Source organism: Hylobates moloch, unplaced genomic scaffold (assembly GCF_009828535.3).
Source record: "Hylobates moloch isolate HMO894 unplaced genomic scaffold, HMol_V3 SCAFFOLD_6, whole genome shotgun sequence".
Classification (NCBI taxonomy): Eukaryota; Metazoa; Chordata; class Mammalia; order Primates; family Hylobatidae; genus Hylobates; species Hylobates moloch.
The window spans coordinates 153840436-153846435 of NW_026652281.1; positions in this window are offsets into that span (position 1 = coordinate 153840436).

Genomic DNA, 6000 nt, shown 5'->3' on the forward strand with positions numbered 1-6000 from the left:
GCATGAGCCGCCTCCCCCAGCCTGCTGGATAATTTTCTTTTTTGAGACGGAGTCTCGCTCTGTTGCCAGGCTGGAGTGCAGTGGCATGAGTGCAGTGGTGAGATCTCGGCTCACTGCAACCTCGGCTGACTGCAACCTCTGCCTCCCAGGTTCAAGTGATTCTCCTGCCTCAGCCTCCTGAGTAGCTGACGCTACAGGCGCGTGCCACCACACACAGCTAATTTTTTTGTATTTTTAGTAGAGGGGGTTTCACCATGCTGGCCAGGATGGTCTGGATCTTTTGACCTCATGATCCGCCTGCCTTGGCCTCCCAAAGTTCTGGAATTACAGGCATGAGCCACGGTGCCTAGCCTGGATAATTTTATAGTATTTTTTGTTTGTTTGTTTTGTTTTGTTTTTGAGATGGAGTCTTGCTCTGTCATCCAGGTTGGAGGGCAATTACATGATCTCAGCTCACTGCAACCTCTGCCTCCCGGGTTCAAGCCATTCTCCTGCCTCAACCTCCTGAGTAGCTGGGATTACAGGCACCAGCCACCATGCCTGGCTAATTTTCGTATTTTTAGTAGAGACGGGGTTTCACCATGTTGGTCAGGCTAGTCTTGAACTCCTGCCCTCAGGTAATCCCCCCACCTTGGCCTCCCAAAGTGGTGGGATTATGGGCATGAGCCACCGCGTCCCGCCTCTTTTTTTTTTTGAGATGGAGTCTTGTTCTGTCGCCCAGACTGGAGTGCGGTAGCGTGGTCTCGGCTCACTGCACCCTCAGCCTCCCAGGTTCAGGTGATTCTGTCTCAGCTGCCTGAGTAGCTGGGATTACAGATGTGCGCCACCACGTCCGGCTAATTTTTTTATTTTAGGTAGAGACAGGGTTTCACCATGTAGGCCAAACTGGTCTCTAACTCTTGACCTCAAGTGATCTGCCTGTCTCAGCCTCCCAAAGTGCTGGGATTACAAGCGTGAGCCACCATGCCTGGCCTAATTTTATAGTATCTTTAGGGATGCAGGGAAGCAGTGTCTTCAGGGGATGCCAGGTTTTAATTTAGAGACTTTCTAAGGACAGATTGAGGGCAGAGGGGAGTCTATTGATCACAGACTGGGATTTACAGAGGATTTTGAGAAGGAGGGAAAGGAGGAATATTGGGTTAGAGTCAAGTAATGCTTTCCAGCCTTTTCTCCATTTTAGTCCACATAGAAAATGAGCATCTCTGTATAGCATTATAGAGTAAACAGATAAGGTTGCTCCTCCTTATCACTGCAGTGACAGTTTGGGGATTCCATCCACTCTACATGCCACGCTGGCCCACCACCCTTGGAGCTGGAGGGATGTATGTCCAGAGGCATATCAGGAAGAGAGTCCAGGTGCAACAGATAGCCATCATATCTTGAATTCTGACAATGTCTGAGGCAAGCAGGCTGGGGATTAACCACAAATCTCTGAGAATTGAGCAGTTAATGCTGTGTGGTACTTAGCTTGACATGTATTGCTCCATTCTGCACGCATGAGTTATGTGATCTTAGGTAAATTCCTTAACATTTGTGAGGCTGCTTCTCCATCTGTAAAATGAGGAGGTGATACCCACCTCAAATGGTTGTTGTGAAGATTAACTAATATAATCTCCATAAACTACTTAGCACATTGCTTGGCACATAGTAAATGGTAGCTATGTAGTTTATTCCAAAAGCTATATTTTCCTGATAATTTAACATACTAATGTTAAGTTCTAGTTCCCATCTTGGTGAATACTGTCAGCTAAATCCCACTCTTTGGCTGGACACAGTGGCTCATGCCTGTAATCCCAGGACTTTGAGAGGCTGAGGTGGGAGGATCACTTGAGCCTAGGAGTTTGAGACCAGCCTGGGCAACATGACAAAACCCCCTCTACAAAAAATAAAAAAAAAATTAGCCGGGTGTAGTGGTGTGTGCCTGTAGTCCCAGCTACTCGGGAGGCTGAGCAGGGAGGCTCACTTGAGCCTGGGAGGTTGAGGCTGCAATGAGCCATGATTGTGCCACTGCAGTCCAATCTGGGCTACAGAGCAAGACACTGTCTCTTTCTAAATAAGTCTCACTTTTCTCCATGATTTCTAGAACCAGTTTCAATCAATAATTTGTGCATTTGATTACAGTTCAGGGGAATTCAGTCTAGTTTAATGCATCCAAGAAGATGTAGACTGGCCTAAGATGATCCAACCACACTCTGTCACCTGTAGAGTGTTGCCAAGGAATCTGCATAGACCTTGAACTGGTAAATAGTTTGAGTAACATCAAATCATCAGGTTTTATTTAAGGCCCACAATGTTCTAGGCACTGAACTATACTCCTTTCTTTTTCTTTTTTTGGATGGAATTTTGCTCTGGTTGCCCAGGCTGGAGGGCAATGGCGCAATCTTGGCTCACTGCAACCTCTGCCTCCCAGGTTCAAGTGATTCTCCTGCCTCAGCCTCCCAAGTAGCGGGATTACAGGCATGAACCACCACACCTGGCTAATTTTTGTATTTTTAGTAGAGACGAGGTTTCACCATGTTAGGCTGGTCTCAAACTCCTGACCTCAGGTGATCTGTCCTCCTTGGCCTCCCAAAGTGCTGGGATTACAGGCGTGAGCCACCGTGCTCTGTCTATACTCCTTTCTTACCTGCAGAACTTCAATGGCTTCTTGTTGCTTACTGGATAAAGTTAAAATGTCACGTGGTGTAAGAGGCCCAGTATATACTACTTCCTTTTCCACCCACTTCCGATACTCTGTCAAGTACCAAGCCCCGCTGGATGAACTTTAGCACTGTGGTAGGTTCTCCAACTGGGGCATCCTTTCACACCCCTTCGCCTTTATTCATTCTATTCCCATTGCCTTTATGTATTTATTTATTTATTGAGATGGAGTTACGCTTTTTCACCCAGGCTGGAGTGAAGTGCTGTGATTTCGCTTCACTGCAACCTCTGCCCTCCCGGGTTCAAGCGATTCTCCTGCCTCAGCCTCCCAACATTACCTTTAATGTCCTTCTACCATCTCCTGTTGTCCATTTGACAAACTCATTCAACTTCCACGCCAGGTTTCAACCACAGCATTACATATTGTGCAGAAAAGAATTAACATAGTAGGTTTGAGGCTATAGTAGACCTTTGAAAGTTCTGCTCGCAAGTTTGGCTTTTGGCTGGCATCTGGGAACTTGGATTTCAGAAGTGTTTCCAAATTCCATATAAAAGTGGCTCACTGCGGTTGGGTGCATTGGCTCATGCCTGTAATCCCAGCACTTTGGGAGGCCGAGGTAGGTGGATCGCCTGAGATCAGGAGTTTGAGGCCAGCCAGGCCAACATAGTGAAACCCTGTCTCTACTAAAAATACAAAAAATCAGCCGGGCATGGTGTCACACGCCTGTAATCCCAACTACTTGGGAGGCTGAGGCAGGAGAATCGCTTGAACCGGGGAGGTGGAGGTTGCAGTGAGCTGAGATTGCGCTCTAGCCTGGGCAACAAGAGTGAAACTCTGTCTCAAAAAAAAAAAAAAAAAAAAAAAGTGGCTCACTGAGTCTAAACTGTTTCTGCAAACAATATAGTTTATGCTGAACATCTACTTTCCTTCTGGGAGTGTGAAATTTTGGTTTGCACTAGGCAGAGTGGTAAGCTAGGCAGCCTATGTAACTGACCCCTGATAAAACCCTGGATTCCTAGGCTCAGGCAAGCTTCCCTGGTAGATACCACTTCACGAGTGTTGTCACAATTAGATGCTGGAGGAATTAAGTGACTCCACTGGGAAGGTACTCTTGAAACTTGTGCCTAGTTTCCTTTGGACTTCATCCCAGGTGCTGATTTTGCTTTATATCCTTTGGCTGTAATAAATCATAATGTTAAGTGCTGTAGTTTGAGAAGCATCGGTTGCTTTTTTCCTTGTGGTTTTTAGCTTGTATCTCTATTGGCTGTGTTTCCTTTAACTGGAAGTTATATCTAAACACTTGGTGTATTTAAGTTAAACATTTTGGCTAGAATACGTCTTTGGAGATGTTGCATGATTCATGTTGTGTAGCATCTGAAGAACATAATAACATCATATCTGATTAATTCGCCAAGTGAAGCTAAATTGACCACTGGATTAGGGTAATTATGTAAATAAGTTTCCTCCCTTATGATCAGAAAGTATCTTTGTGTGTGTGTGTGTGTGTTTTGGAGGGAGTCTTGCTCTGTTGTCCAGGCTGGAGTGCTGTGGCATGATCTCAGCTCAATGCAACCTCTGCCTCCTGGGTTCAAGCGATTCTCCTGCCTCAGCCTTCCAAGTAGCTGGGATTACAGACGTGCAACACCAAGCCCGGCTAATTTATGTATTTTTAGTAGAGCCATGTTGACCAGGCTGGTCTCGAACTCCTGACCTCAGCTGATCCACCCAGCCTTCCAAAGTGCTAAGATTATAGGCATGAACCACTGTGCCTGACCCTTTTTTTTTTTTGATACAAGATCTCCCTCTGTCACCCAGGCTAGAGTGCAATAGTAGGATCATAGTTCATTGCAGCCTTAAACTCCATGGCTCAAGCAATCCTCCTGCCTGAGCCTCCAAAGTAGCTAGGACTATAGGCACATACTACCAAGCCTGGCTAGTTTTATTATTAATTTTTTGTAGAGATGGGGGTCTCACTATGTTGCCCAGGCTGGTCTGGAACTCCTGGCCATAAGTAATCCTCCTGCCTTACAGATTTTTAAGGTAAGAGCTTGTTTAAACATCTACTTTGAATGGGCACAAATGAGTTTTTACTTTTTTGAATATCACTATGGAATAATTTATTTTTTTCATTGATTCAGTGTGGTTTCTTTTTGTGTGGTTTTTGGGTTCTTTTTTTTAGACAGGGTCTAGCTCTGTCACCCAGGCTGCAGTGCAGTGGTGCGATCTCAGCTCATTGCAACCTCCACCTCCTGGGTTCAAGTGATTCTCTTGCCTCAGCATCCCGAGTAGTTGGGATTACAGGTGCCTGCCACCACGCCTGGCTAGTTTTCGTATTTTTAGTAGAGACAACGTTTCTCCATGTTGGCCAGGCTGGTCACGAACTCCTGGCCTCAAGTGATCCACCCAGCCTCCCAAAGTGCTGGGATTACAGGTGTGAAACACTGCGCCTGGCCCTGAAGTCAGTTTCGAAGTCAGTAAGACTCCATGACCCATTGAATCTGTGGGGAGAGGGGCTTTGTGGTGGTGGTCTAGGAGGCTTACATCTTGAGGGAAAGAGTGGATAGTAATGTCACTAAGAGAGACAAATAATGTGTTAAATATACAGATTTTGAGGGGAAGGTCATAAATTTGGTTGTGAATGTTCTGAGTTTTAACTTTATGTGGGACGTACAGCTGGAAAAGTCAAGTAGGCAATTGAGATTCGATGCTAGGAACCAGGACAGGAAAAACAGATTTGGATGCCAGTCACCAGGATGTAGAAAATCTCCCTAGCCAGGCGCGGTGGCTCACGCCAGTAATCCCAGCACTTTAGGAGGCCAAGACAGGCGGATCACGAGGGCAGGAGATCGAGACCATCCTGGCCAACACGGTGAAACCCCGTCTCTACTAAAAATACAAAAAATTAGCCAGGCGTGGTGGCGGGCGCCTGTGGTCCCAGCTACTTGGGAGGCTGAGGCAGGAGAATGGCGTGAACCCGGGAGGCAGAGCTTGCAGTGAGCCGAGATCACGCCACTGCACTCCAGCCTGGGGGACAGAGCGAAATTCCGTCTCAAAAAAAAAAAAAAAAAAAATGAAATCTTCACAATTTATGTTCCTCTGCCGCGGCTCCAGCCGGTCCCTCCGTTCGGGGTCCCTGACTTCCCGCAACACATCTCCAGAACTCTTTTCATCGTATTGCCTGTGCTTTTGATGTCATATTCAATATATTATTGCCAAATCTAAGGTCATGAAGATTTTCCCATAGGTTTTCTTCTAATAGTTTATTATTATTATTATTACTATTTTTTTAAAGACAAGGTCTCACTCTATTGCCTAGGCTGGAGTGCAGTGGCTCAATCGTAGCGCACTGCAGCCTTGAA